This window comes from Parasteatoda tepidariorum, chromosome 6, assembly GCF_982258835.1.
Source record: "Parasteatoda tepidariorum strain Cologne lab strain chromosome 6, Ptep-v5.0, whole genome shotgun sequence".
NCBI classification, from domain to species: domain Eukaryota; kingdom Metazoa; phylum Arthropoda; class Arachnida; order Araneae; family Theridiidae; genus Parasteatoda; species Parasteatoda tepidariorum.
Window position 1 is genome coordinate 59626936 of NC_141760.1, and position 15794 is coordinate 59642729.

At 30.7% G+C, this 15794-nt stretch overlaps 1 protein-coding gene and 1 long non-coding RNA gene across 3 annotated transcripts in view; one reads left to right on the top strand and one right to left on the bottom strand.

The window, feature by feature from the left end:
• The window catches only part of LOC107455384 (uncharacterized), a 48277-nt gene that overhangs the window by 16491 nt on the left and 15992 nt on the right, over positions 1-15794 (bottom strand). The gene's annotated exons all lie outside the window — the stretch shown is intronic.
• LOC147808067 (uncharacterized) lies at positions 30-5751 on the top strand. Of its 2 annotated transcripts, none has more exons than XR_015434699.1 (3): positions 30-188; positions 1099-1243; positions 4042-5751. It is a non-coding gene; the product is annotated as an uncharacterized LOC147808067 (long non-coding RNA). The 2 variants fall into 2 exon arrangements; XR_015434700.1 differs by lacking the exon at positions 4042-5751 and adding an exon at positions 3589-4029.

Sequence of the window (15794 nt, forward strand, 5' to 3'; positions counted from 1 at the left end):
GGCGGAGTGAGCTTGACGCTAGCTTTCATCCATCAATCTTCTTATAACCCTATATTGATTGTGTGACCAAACTTTTTCGCCAAAGCAATTGGCGTTGTTTAAACAAAAGCTATTGTTAGAGGAAGCCATTTTCTGTATTTGGCTGCGCGGGATTTCATATTTTATCATCATGAAAGTTTTAATTACAGGTAATTCTTATTAATTAAAGATTTATAATATTAGTGTACGTTTCATAGCAGTATATAAAAAAATTACATGAAATTTTTAAAAAGATTAATGAATTTTATTAAATATCTGTGAATACCACGCGTTAGATTTTAAAGTAAATAGTTTGTAAAATGTATGTATTTTAAGAAAATCGTTATAAAAATTCATTTATCAAAGTTTTTCTCTGCTTCCTTAGAAATCCTTTGTTTGATCTGCCGAAATTGTGTGAAGCAGTTTAGTAATGAAATTTCATTTAGTTGAATTACTTGATTTATGTTTATTTTAGTGACATAATACAGAGGTATCTTTTTTTTCTATGAAATATATTGCTAATTAAAATTTATTATATATAGAAAGATTAATATTGAATTTTCTTAAAAATAGTGAAGAGGGTTTTGATCATGTCTAAAATAATTTGTTTCAATTTTATTGTAAACTAATCTAAAAAAAAATTCTGAGAGAAATGGAACAAATTTAGATAATATTTATCATTTTCATTCACAGTTACTGCATTCATTATTATTCTTTTAGGTTGTCTTAACTATTGAATAAATTATGAGCATGCATACTTTCAAAAAAAAATTTTATTCTATAGGTGTATCACAATTATGTGCAAAACAATTTGTACTCAATAATTTGTTTTATTTAAAATACATAATACAAATACTATAATAAATTAGAAGATAATTCAGATTAGCAAGTTATCTTAAATTTAAGTTATCTTTATTGGATATTAATATGAAATTGAATTTTTTCAATTATTTAACTTCTCAAACTATATCTATAATTGTATTTTTTTCATTACCCTAAGATTTTTAACAGTTTACGTGGACAATGTAAAGCAAACTTTTCATATTTCTTCTTTCTCTTCATAAAATACTTTTTTACTAGGTGATTCCTTGGAGAAGTATTTGGCTAATTACTTAAATGCTGAATGAAAATGGGATATCGATGTTTGCACACCCTGGAATCGGTGTGGACAAATTAAGTGTGCAGTTGTGAAGGGACGATAGTGTTTTTGTCTTAATTCATGTTGGTAAGTTGAAATATAATTTATTTACATATTTAATGATTATGTATCTAAACCATTTGTTGGCATTGTTAGTATCTTGTGTAACTATTCTAATTCAGATACTTATTTATTTTTTTATTAATATTACCTATGGTTGTGCTATAAAATAATAATTTATTTTGCTTTTCTTAAAAATAAAGGAACTAATGATGTGCAATTGGGTACAATGCCCAACTTTAAAAAACTGGCTTGTGTGGTTAATAAAATTTGTGGGGTTTTCGGGGAGATTTTGTTTGGTTATCTGTGGAAGAATAATTCTGGGTAGCCAGCCGCCAGGAACTAATAAAAAGAGAAGGGAACTCAGAAGGTATAACTCGTAACCACCCCCGGACAACTATCTACATGTGTTTTTTTTTTTTTGTTATTAAATTTGCAAGTTTAAAATCTGTTTAGCACCTTGGCGATTGTAGTTGGCACGGCAGATCACAATACAGAAATATTTCTGAGTTGTTTTTCTCGAACGAAGAGTTTAGAAATTTCTCTTGCTGAAAGATCAGCGTATGCATAAACATTTTGTTAATCTTGAAAACGTCACTATAAAGCGATTCAATGAAGTAATTAAAACTTTGTGAATTTTACTTGGGCTAATGTTCTGTGAATCAGTTTTATCTGTGGATGAATGTATTGGTTAAGATCACATACATTTAAACTGCCAGGGCCATATTCAACTGGCAAACATCTTTGAAGAATGCATAGCAAAGTTGCTAAAAAAAGAAGTGTATTTATACACAACTTTATATACTAATAATATAAAAATATTGTAATATTGTCTTGACATTTAGCCAGATAACCAGAACTCATCCCATACAAATAAGAAAGAGTAGTCACAGTCAAATATCTGTTTAGAAGAGATTTGGGTCCGTTAACGAACTATTCACAAAATATCTTTTCATAAAAACGGACATTTCACAAAATAATTTATCCTTTACTCAGACCCTTCACAAATTCGTTTATCTTCATTATTGTTTTGTTAATCGAATAAGCCCTTCCCGGGGGGGGGGGGAGAACGACAGATGTAATCTAAATCAATTTTGTCTTCGGCAGACACTTCTTCCTTTATTCGTCCGAAATGAATATTCTGCGTTCAGCAGTATAGGCAAAATACCACATATTTGTATGTTGCATCTCTAATTTAGTAGCAGCAATTGCTGTTTATTTTTTAAATTTTAATTTTTTTAATTATAATTTTACAGTGTTGGACATAATCTTGTAAGTCTTTACAATTTAAAAACTCCTTGAAAAATTTTTTTTTTTTTTTTTTTTTTTTTCAATAACAGACCCTATTTGCACAAATTCACAAAAGCAGGACCCTGGTTGAAAGAATGTGACTTAACGTTTATTTTATATTCACAAATTACAAGTAATTTTTTTCCAATTTTACAAATACGGACCTTTTACAGAATGTCTGGACAGATCCCTGACAGTACTTGAACAGATTTAGTACTATGCTGCTGTAAAGAAAAATATTCAGTAGAGAGTGTTTTTTTCTAATATTCTTATCTGTGCTACTTTACACAATGCAGAAAATTTTTTAGATGCAATAGAATATTTTATGACTAGTTCTCAATGATTCTGGTTCTACCCTTAAAGGACAGAGGGAAGATTGTTTAGAGCATTGTACCTGAATTATAAATACTCTTCCACTTTAAATGCCTTTGGTAAAATATACTAAATGAATATTGCTAATAACGCTAATGAATAATGCCAATTGCTATTTCTAAATAGCAATGGGTATATGTTCAACACTAAAAGAGATAATAAAAAAATTTTAGATTGCACGGAGATTGATCTAATTCTATTCTTTGTTAGCTTAAATGAGATCTAGACTTAACAGAAGCTAATATGAGTGTCTCAGTATCTTTCTCTTTTATTACTATAATGTTTTGATTATTCGGAGAATTGTATATTTTTAACAGTGGCATTATACCTTAATCGTTGTGAGTTTTTTTTCCCCAACTGTATTGTTATAGTATGGATTGTTTACTGTTAGTACAGCACTGTTTATAAATTATTACAGTATTAATAAAATAAATAAAGTCAGAATGAATTAAATGATCTTTTAATGTTTATCAGTATTTGTCTTTAATCACACCGTGGTTAAGGAAAAGACAGTGCCCTACCAGTTAGTATATTCCTCTTTTATTAATAATATATATTCTTTTACTTTGATTATTTCAAAAATATTTATTACTTTTGTTTTTATCAGTGGCATTTATTGCATTCTAAATAAAAACTAATTTAATGTTTGATCTAGATACTAATAAGTTTAGAAAATTAATTTATGATTTTATTTTTTATTCTTGTAAAAGGTTTAGAAAATAATATTCATTAAGGAACTGGTGATGTCGACAGAATTTAGATGATTAGATACTAAAAAACTGGGAACAGTGCAATCAAACCTGAACAATGGACAAACACATCAACATGTATTGGCTCATCATTAAAAGTCAGCGTGGGGATAACACAACATGCACATTCCATGATCCATCATGGACTCGTGCCTTTAAGAAGCCTACGTGGCTGTCTCTAGGGTAAACGGTGACTCAACAGTGCACACACCAACTGAACAATTGGCTGTGGGGTCATTTATGTTGTGTAAAGAAAATATAATAAAATCTGTGCTGTGACTAACTATTAAATGCTGTGATGTAATGTCCTGTGATTGTCTTGTTCTTAAAGCCATTAGTCTTTATATGTAAACCCTGATTGATGCTGCAATAGAAATATTAAATAATATTAATCAGACACTTTCCCTCTTTCAGATGTAAGTAACCTGACTAAATTGGGGATCTGCAAAAAGAAAAAATCGAGCAACAAAGCTAATGTTGCAATAATTTACACTCCTTTTTTATGTCTTGATTTTAAAGTGACAGATGTGTCAAATCCCCGAGTATGAGTTTGAGTGATGCTTCCTCCCAAAAGAGTTGTGAGACCACTCTGAAAGTGTCGCAAGTATGCCATATGCGTGGAAAAAGATGGATATGCCAGATTTAATAATAATAAAAAAATTTCTGTTAATCTGTGCTTATAACTTAAAACTTATACTTCTGTGCTAAAAGTTCTTTCACTCTGTAATTCAAATTGATTCAAACTAATGTATGCAATCCTTTATTAGATTCACAATTTGAAGAGTTGTGCTTTTATCTATATACTTAACCATTGGTTGAAATCTTAACAAGGTATCTTGATTACAATATTAATTTGAAGCAACTTGTTCTCTTCTAGCTTTTGCCTGGATTCTGCTGATGATTCATGTTTGTCCCGGGGAATGGTCTCACAGCATTGTCTGCTTAAAGCTTTTCTGTGAGATATATTTACCAGGACTTGATTTTCTACAATGGTTTATGCAGAGTCTCGTTTAGTTTGAAGAATATCTCTGTACCGTGACAAGATAACATTTCAGTCATTGATTTTGCTATATGTATTAAATATAATTGTATATTTTTTAAATTCATAAAAATAATTAAGCTCTTTATTTTCCGGCACGGTTGTCAGTTATTAATATAACTGAAGTCTTTGATTGGATTCTGATCCACTGTAGAATTTTAAAGTAACATGATTTCTATTTTTTTATCTAGAAAAATGCTTTTATTTTACAGATGACTAAGCAGACAATAGCATAGCTGCCAACTGTTCAGAATTTTTCGGATTTGTTCCTAATTTTTAAATCCAATCTGATATTTTTATAAAAATTCTGAATTTTCATAAAATTTTTGATTTTAAACCAATCCTTTTTTCTGATCGCCACAAGCATGCATCCTGTGATTATTGTGCTAAAGTAATTTTTAGTAGCTTTTTATTGGAAAATATTATTCCAATAGCTGTCTGTTGCTGATTATTTCACTAAATTATTATTTTTGGAAATTTTTTTTTTGTAGTATTTAAACACTTGCATCAGAAATATTTGTTTATGATGTAGATTATTATTTACCAGTGTTTTATAATTTGGAGATAAATAATTATATATTAATAGGTAATGTTTGTTTTTAATATATTATACCGGTATTCTTAATTATAAAACATTAATATTATAAGTTTCCCACAAAAGATAGTGTTTATAGTTTTGTTTTACTAATTTACATATTTAAATGTATGTCTATTAATGTTATGATTTAATAATTAAATTTTTATCTTACTCTCGTAATTAGTGCGTATAATTTTGTCGCATATAGTGTTCCTCTTTTTTGATTCATAAGGTTGGCAGCTATGCAATAGTTATAAAGAAAGACTTAGCTGCTCTTTTTCTCAGGATGATGCCACTGATAGTGGTCATAGACCTTATATGATTGCATCTGCAAGCACCTTCATAGAGTCAAGCTAGCTACCATACTCTGTCTATTGTGTAAGAACAAAAACAAATATACGTGCTTCAAATTCTCAGATCCAACTTGAATAATTTTTTTTCTTCCTTTTTTATACTTTTTACATATGCTGTACTCTTACCACTAAAAATAAATATATTCAAAAGAAAATTTATCTCATTTATTTATTCTTTCTTGAAGATGTATATCAAGAGAAAGATACTATTTTATAGTACATATGTATCCAAGGTGCTACTACTATAACACTGCAACTATTTCAGTTTAAATGAATCTCAAGTTAGAATTTAATGCTACTATATTTAATTAAAATTTTGAAAATACGTCCAATAGTACGTTTAGAAGTTATTTGACTAAAATATTGATAAGTATTGTACAAGGGCTAGCTCTTGACCTGAGAAAAAAAACAAGAGTTTCGGGAAACGAAAAGCGTTAGTTAACTTATTTTTAACGAACTGTAATTCAACTTTTTTTTATTTTCAACTAGCTAAATATCCACTCTTCGAACAGGATTAATAAAATCAAAAAAACAATAACTCGGTACTGAACAACCCAATGAAATCGTGGACAAAACTGAACGGTATATACTGACAAAATTAATAAGCAAAAACATAACAAAACCTGTTTTTTGTTGTTCAGCCCATTAAAATTGAGATTAACTGTATTCAACATTACTAGGCATAATATCGAAATTAACCATTAACTTGGAATTTTTGTAAATAAGTAATTTTTTTAATTTATATAATAGGAATTACCCATATTAATTAAGCATCATTGGCGACAATAATAGTATGGCGCTTGTTTACGATTAATCTATACGAATAAGTACCTGAACTCCATAAATGTTGCTTTTTGTAACATAATGGCTTACTTTTTAGTATTTCAATATGCATCTATTACATTACTTAAATGAACTGAGCGTCAGCATTAACACTTTGACTCAGAATTTTCATTAAATATATTTTTTTTTCATTATTTCTTTGTATTTATTCATGTCAGGTTCGGTGAGAAATAAATTTAGAAGTTTAATAATATTTGGTGAGATGAAATATAACGTGAAACACCATGTCTTTTCCTGCATAAAAAGTCAAATATTTCAAACGCGGTTCACTTCCAAACAATTTAACTAATATGCAGTTATTTAAATCTTAGCGAAACAGTTATTTATAATTGAAACTTCTTTAATTTACAAAATCATTAATACATTTTTGAATATGAATCAAAAAAAGATTTTTCCAAACTAATTATTTTGAATTTTATATTTCAGTAAAATATATAATTCCGTAATCTAACAAATATTTTTTATCAGCTGTTTGACTTTTTATTTTTAAAGAGAGAATACCAAAAAAATATATATATTCTTACTAGGAATTAAAAGGCCAGAGAAAAAGAAAAGAGGGACAGCTGTTAATAAAACTGAAGTAATTTTCTACGTTTTTCCTAAGCAAATTAGTACCACTTTCCCATTAATTTTGCCTTTCATTGCAAAAGAATTTTTTTTAAATTTTAATTACCGCTGTTTTTAAATTATCTACTTATACCGAAACACATTTTGACAGACGTGACAAATTAAATACGTGATTTCAGATAACTTCAGAGATAATTTGGTGACATAGTGCTACCACGTAAATTTTTTTTTTCATTGTTGTTGTTTACGTCGCACTAAAGCTGCTCAATGGGCTACTGGTAACGGTCTGGTAAACATTCCTGACAATCATCTGAAGACATGCCATCACAATTTTGAACTCTGCCGAGGTGAGGCTCCCTTCGCTTCGATAGACCGACGACATGCGCGTGAAGTCAAGTACTTACGTATAAAATTTTAACGAGAACCAATACCTCACACCCTCGGTCCCTTCACAGATTGATCCAAGTAGTTTTTCACCCGCACGCTGACAGCAGCCAGTTATGCTCGACTTCGGTGATCTGCTGAGAACGTGTCAACAATCAGTCAATTGCGGAACTGTTGTTGATTGAAATTATGACGTAGCGAGAAAAAAAAACTAAATAAAGTACAAGCAATAACTCTTTTTTATTGTTATTAAATAGAGCTATAAAGTATCATTGATGTTATCTTTAAGATTTTTTAGGAAACAACGGCTAAGGCTTAACCAGTCAACCCCGCTTAAAGGAATATCATCAGTTCCAGCCAAATCTATGCAATTGAGCGGGTTATTCGATTAAAAAGATAGTGCAATATTCTATCCTAAATTTCTGCGAAATTTTATTTTTAATGGTATTTAATGCAAATTATAGTGTTTTGATTAAATAAACTTAGTTTTATGATCAATAAACAATTTTGATTAATAGTATCTGTGTTAGTATCATAAAATATAAATGTCATTTAAAGTTATCTAAAAATAAATCAATATTAGTGAATAGTATAATATATAGGTACTAAAATATTATTTGATCCCTTCCGAAAAAATCTATAATTGAAGACTATTTTTATACCCGTTTAATTCGTCAATTTATCAAAATTAGATTTTCCCTTTCAGTTTCTATTAAGACTTTCATGAATAATTGCGTATTCCTCTCAAACGTATAGTCAGATTATTTATTTTAAATTTTTTTTTTCTAACCTCGTCTTGAGAATTTCCAAATTAATGAGCTGTTTTAGTTTGGAATTTTTTTTAATATATCGTTTCCCAGATTCATTGCCCCCCCCCCCCTCTATTAATTCAAATCCATCCTTTTCTCGCTGAACTTGCAATCATTCTCAGAGTTATTCTCTGGATTAAGCAATAATTATTCTTACTTAAGAGAAAGACACACTGTATACTGATTTGTTACGTTTTTGAAATTTTTTCTTATGAAAGCTAATAGCGCACCAGGAGGGGACCACAAATCTTGACTACAAAACAAATCACTCTGTACCTTTTTAAAATTCTAAATGATGTGTAAGTAAGTACAATTTGTCTAAAGTAAGAACTCCCCTATTCGTCTGGACCTGTGGGGGTGACTATGGTTACAAGGTATAACTATTTCAAATAGGGGTGTGGGTCACTATTTAGGATATATTTTGTCTCGGGTGGGGGAGAGAAAGGGAATCATTTTTCTTCATATTGCCCTAAAGCAGTGTTTCCCAAAGAGTGGTAAGCGTACCCCCAGGGGTACGGGAACAGTTTAGCGAGGGTACGCGTCCTTATGCGAAATATCTTGCAATAAACGAAAATTTCAAACAAACTTCTTTAAAAACAAAGCTAGCCATGAAAATTTACGATTACGTATTTTTCTATTTGCTATTTTTTGCGGAGTTTGCAGTTAATAATTAGTGGTGTCAACAGCCAGTTGTGATTTTTAACTTTAGTGCAATTTTTTTTATAGTTAAAAATACACTCATTTTTTTATTAGTGGTACACAGCATTACGAAAAATTTAGAAAGGGTACACAAAAGTCATAAGTTTGGGAAACACTGCCCTAAAGTAAAGAGAAGCTACCCTCCCTGAAATTCGCTATTCTTGTTTCCTTAGCAGCAGACGGCCTCAGATTTAGTGGCGGGGGGAGTTCTTACCGTAAACAAACTATAATTCAAAGAGGGGTTAAACACTCGTCGCTCACTTCAATGTATAACTAGCAGCAAGATTAGATTTTTTTTTTTTTCAATTTTACCCCTAACACCTGTTTAGACCAACTAATGAACAGGACCCTTTTGAAGTGACCACCTATTGTATCCTTATCTTAACTGAAAAACGAAAATTTCATTTTAGTTAGTGAAGCATTTCTCCAAAATAAACAAATTTTTTTCATTTCAGTACCTCTTCTTCATGCAATTAGGCGGGGACAAAAAACAAAGAATGTCAGTTTAAACGGGGAAGTTTAACATTAGTTGCATACAAAATGATTTGGTTCCATTCGTGTAAGCTTGTTATTCGATTATCCGACATGTAATTAAGTGGACATGACGCAAGAAAGTTCCAATCCGCTTTTCGCTCGAACGGTTTGTAATATAATGTTTTAATGTGAACAGTAACCTTCGTGCGACGAACTATTAGTATGCCAAATTTCATTGCTCTCTGTCGGATGGTTTAGTCCAGGGGTGGCAAACCTTTATGTCTCAACGTGCAATTTTTTCTAAAAAAATGTTTAATGAACTAGTTAATGTATAGTTTGTCTAAAGTAAAAACTCGCCTAGCCATTTGTCAAGACCCTTGGCGGTGACTATGGTAACGAGGTCTAACTATTTCAAGGGATGTGGGGTCATTGCTTAGGACAGATTTTGGCTAAGATTCAGCGAGAGTAAGAGGACTTTTTTTCCAGTCTATTGTGTTAGCCCTAGAGTGAAGAGAAGCTACCTTCCCTCCCCCCCCAATGCCCTCCTGTGTTAACATTGTTCGTCAATTCGGACATTAACAGGGCAGATTTGTTGGCCTCTCTTACAAGGGCACCATATTAGGTGGGCCAACGTTGCTCCCACAGTAAGGACAGATAGTACAGAGAAGAAAAGAACATCCATGCCTTGCCCGGGATTCGATCCCAGAACCTTTCTGGTGCAAAGGCAGTTCCCTAACCCCTCCACAGGCCGGTCGGCTAGCTACCTTCCCTGGAATACGCTATTCTTGTATCCATAGCAGTAGACAGCCTCAGACCATGTGGCGGGGGGAGTTCTTAGCTTAGACAAACTATAAATACTCTGTTAAATTCTGCATCCATTTATAATTACATTCATGTTTTTAAAATATAGGAAAAAACAAGTGAGTGCGAGCGAAAAGGACACATAGCCTCTAACATAATTGGATATAAATAGGAGAACAGATTTTAAATTATCTTAAGTTAAAGCTAGACGCCCGGTGGCTGAGTGGTAGTGCTTTGCGCTCCCGTGCCACCGGTCCTGGGTTCGATCCTCAGGCCGGGCAAGGTTGACTCAGCCTTTCATCCCTTAAGTGGGTAGACAAATGAGTACCAAGCATGCTTGGGAACTAAACACTTGGGGTTCCGCGTTCGGCTGACCACCTAACTGGAACATCTGCTCCTGTACCCCAGAGCCCAATGTCAAGAAAACTGAGATGGGCCCAGTAGGCCTTGGCCCCCTAGGGGCTGTCGCGCCACTGAGTTTAGTTTAAGTTAAAGCTACATTTTTTTCCTTCGGCGTAATTTAGTTAAGCTAAGATTATAAGAAGTAAAATTATGACCGCGGCAGTACCTATAGAGTGGGGGGAGTCTCTCCCCCCTCCCTATATATATGTGTGTGTGTGTAACATAAAGCGCTTCAACTAATCTTTTTATGTTATTCCTTTGTCGAAGTCTTTTTCTTAATTTACTATTCTAAACTAAACGCTCTTGCACTTTAATATTCACATCCTGTCTTGTAATCTACTTTTGGTTACTCGAGTAACAGTTTTGATTTTTCCCCTTATTTGAACTGCGAGAAAGACTTTTTCACTCGCCTTATTTAAAATATAGATTTTGTTTTACAACCATCGTTGAACAGCCGACCCAATTTTAGGTTTACGACTCCTAATGTTCAACTCTGTAACCTTGTAATTTTGAACAAATTCAGAAGACAAGGAAATTTTTGTTTCAGTACCCTCAGAGGTATTGATTTGTTATAGGAACATGGAGGACTTTGCAACTCGATAGATTTAACTTGCATCAGTCACCATTTACTACACGGGCAGTCTTTGGCCGGCTGTGGATGAACCCACGAACTCTTGGGCATGGGTTCAGTGCCCTACTATCCAGGCCTATAATAGATAGATTTTATTTTATTTTATATCCGTCGTAGAACAGCTGATCCAATTTTTGGGTTTACGACCACTAATGTTCAACTCCGTAGTTTTGTAATTTTATAATTAAAAACTGGAAAGTTCCGCCCCTTGTTTACGTTGCTGATCAACCCTCATGGTTGCTTCTCATTAATCATTGCGGATTAAGAGAAAAAAACCGTTTATTTCCTTAAATTACGATCGAATTGCTATTTACATTTTGAAGATGACTAAATTTAGACAAAACAATAAAATTGGTACCAATCAATAAAATTGGAACATCCTGTAGAGTTAATACTCAGTGAAGATGGAACCAAGGGAAAGAGTATTCGCCTCCGAATGAGGTGAACCAGATTCGAATCCCAATAATGGCTGGTCGATACGAATTCCGCACCCGGCTTGCACCTACTACAGTGCTGATGCAAAATATCCTCCACGGTAGACGGATTATAGGATTTCGTGGTTTTTTTTCTTCGTATAACGCAAACGCGGGTTAGTTTCAATAAAAAAAATTTCCCAACACTTGATCCAAGAGTTCCCTTGTCTTCTGGATTGGGTACAAAATTACAAGGCGACGTTGTTGAACATTGGTAACAGTAAACCCAAAATTGGGTCGGCTGTTGAACGACGATTATGAAATAAAATAAAAACCACGCGCTCCAATCACAATATTTTTCAGTAATATCCCGATTTTTTTTATTTTTTTTTTGAGAGTCAGATTTAAAGCTTTTAAATATCATTACTTAAACTGCATAACGTATTTGAGTTTGGATGGAGTTGGATGACTGCATTCAAATCATCCTATTACAATCATTGTTGTAGAAACTGGTTGTCGTAATAATTTCATTTAAAAACAATAAAAGGTTTCAACTTAAACAGGGCATTTCATAAAGTTCCACCTTAATGTATATTTTTAAAATCCTTGATGAAATTTAAGTAAAAAAACGAGTACACACATTAAGGGTCATAAATTAATATTTAGGCAAGGAAAAAAAATCACAATTTAATGAATCACGACTGATGAAGGTGGGATTGACTAAAAACTTGTGATTACTAGAGAAAACAAAACTTAGAAGGCGATTAAAACTTAACACGTTCGTGTGTCATCGGCCATTCAAACTGGTTTTCTATTTTTCATACCGCCTATTTACCAATTAATTTAACTGATACGATGAAGTTGTCATTTTTTCTCCTCTATGAAATATCAATTTGCAGCTTTCACAACGTGTTAGATGTAATTACAGAACACCCTGTATGATATACAGTATTTTACGTGATTATTAATTAGGTAATTTTCACAATCAAATTTAAATTTTAATAAGATAAATAGCTTTTCTAATACCTAAAATTTAAAAATATCATTTTTTAACTTCTTGTAATTACTACGTCTCTTCAAAATTATGTTGAAAAATTATGATGTTAAGAATGATATAAAATGTTTCATACCTTTTAAAATACACTTCTTTTTATAATCATTAATGAATAAAATACAAATAATATTTAATTCTTAAAGGAACTTCAACATTAGTTTTGGACAAATAAATTTTACTGTAATGTGAAAATATTTTTAAATTCTTGAATTTAACTTCATAGATACGACGGAAATGCGAATTGCCATAGCATTTGTGCTCATATTTTCGACCGCTCTTTAGAATGAGCTATTGTAAAAAGTTGCATAGATTTTACGAAAAAAAGAACAACTTAGTGTTCAAACGATATTGAGGAGCATTTAGAATGTCGAAGGCACTCTGGAAAAAAAAAAGTAAATAAATAAAATTCTGCTGCTTTTATCCTTGTGTTTCATACTAGGTTTATCAGGCATGTTGCAAATATTGATGAGCTTTCTTTAATATCATTGATGTTTGAAACAGTGTAGTCGATTCTGGTAATGCTGTCATTAAACTATAACTGAAATTTCATCTAGAAAGAGTCAGTCCAGTTTGAGCTTTATCCTAAGCACACTTCTCTTCAAATACAATTAATCCATATGTAAAACGTAGCAAATCAAAATTGAAACATTATTTATTGATTACCAGTTAACCTCACTATTTTCCTTAGTAATAAGCAATGAAAACTCACCACTCATGCTCTAAGGAAAATCTTTTTTAATGGTGCATTAGAGTTCAAACAGCGATTTTACAAATAAACAATTAAAAATAAATAATAAAAAGTACTGTTAAATTAATGGGGTATGCCTTTTTATTCTATGCATGAATCATGGGGATAAGTATAGGCTTACTGTTTGCGGGTTGCAGCCCAAGGATAGTCAAAGGGTCATCTAAGAAATGACAAAAATAAATAAAATAAAAAAAGCTATATTCAATAATTTTTTTGAAAAAAATGTCAAAATTCCAAAACTGCTAAACAGTATGAGAAAGAGCCTTAGTGCAGATTATACATAAAAGGCCAATTCTATACATGCAAATAAAATAAAAATTATATATATATATTTTTTTCATGAGTAAAAAATTAACTAAATATTTAACAAATCTCATTTTCTGTATTAAATTTATGAAAATTTATTTTAGCCATGATAAAAAAATGAAAAAAAAAATTATATATGTGTAACATGTTATGAAAAAATGAAACTTGCTTTACTTGTAGCTTTTTTTTAAGACTATGTACAAAAGCAGCTTCTTTTTTATATTAGGTTTTATTTCATACCAAACTTTGAGTACATTAACATTGATACAAATGGTAAATAAATTAAGAATTAAATATACTTTTTATGACCATTTAAACTGTAGTTGATTTAGACTAAGAAGAAATAATACACTTCTCCATTTGATTACAAAACAAGAAATTATTATTTTAGGCTATAAAGTAGCAGTAACCATGTAAGCATAAACAAATACTGTTAATTCAAATAATAAAAAACAATTTAATTCTATTTACTTAAGCTGATTTGAAATGAGATCCACAATCCCTTAAGATGTTCTTTGGTCTCTTTATGTTTCTAAACAAAGCATAAAAAATAAATGCCCTTTTAACATAAAACGATAGTTGTACTGTAAAAAAAATTTCTTCCTTCATGTTTCAGCATTCATACATAACTTTTTCAGAAAAAAAAATCTATATATATATATATGCTAGCAACATTCAGACCAATTTAAATTAGATATTCATTCAACACAAAACAATCCTATAAAAAATTTTAAAAAAAACTTTGATGAAATAAAAATTAGAGTAAATTATTTACACTTTTTAATATTGTGTTCAATAAACAAATTTTGTGTATTATAAAATCATATTATGATTGTGAGAAATAGAGACACTTTTTTGAAAAGCCACACAATCTCCGGTACACAAAAAAATATATGAAAACAGACACGAAAGCCACACATCAATTAAAACGAAAATGTATTAAAATTCATCTGAAAGTAAGATCCAGTCAGTGGTGTTACATCCTTTAGAACTGCTCTTAGAAGATATTAGAGGGTATGTTGTAATTTTGCAGTACAGCCAATGGTGGATACGATGTATTTTAGATGTAAATATAAACTACGAAGAAGTTAAGATACGTTTTCTACAGCCTCATGGACCCTCACTGTCATACTCGTACCCACAGAAGCCTTTGATATTGAAAGTAAATAAATCACAGATCATTTAGAAGGTTGAAGTACTAACAACAACAGGTTAAGATTTTTTCATACCGTCTAATGAGATAAAAATAATTAACAAAAAAATAGCACTACATCATTCCTAACTATTTCATAAAATTTTATAATGCTTATATGTTTAAAAAATTACTAATTCTGTTCATAACATATTGTAACAGAGTTAATAATCATAATTTTAAAAAATATTTTCTATGAAATAAATGTTATTCATATCTTGTAACTATTTCACATATTTTTTGCATATCAAAAGGTAAACCATTTTTTAATAAGAAAAATATAATACACTTGCTAAAAATAAAAATGTTATTTTTGATACATTTTAGGAGACAAAAGTATGGGATAAATACTACTTTTGGTATGAATGATCATTGATTTATATATTGGTTTAAGAATTTTAGGCTTTTTACTCAGTTTTCCATGTATATTGTATGAAATGTCTTAAAGGGGAAAAAAGTTGTACAGCATACCACTTTCAATTAATAAAAATTTTGGTTTGCAATAATTAATGTTTTTTTTTTTTTTTTTTTTAAATTTCAATTTCTATGCTACAAATTTGAAAGGTGTAGAAGAATGTTGTAGTTAAAAAAAAATATTTCTTTCATAATTCTTTGAGACCACATATCACAGGTCAAATCAGGTTGCTTTGAAAGTTGACCTAGCCTCAGAAAGTCATATAAGGTATCAAATGAAAGGTTTATTGCAATGGTGTTTCAAATCTTTTTTTAAACACCATTTACTTTCTTCTAAAGTAAAAAAAAAGTAACTTATAAAATAAAAGTTCTTAAAGTAACTTTTTTTAAGTAAAAAAAAAATACAGTTATTTATATGTATGCAAGTTAGTGGTTTTTTCAGTGAAAATTTTATTTTTTCA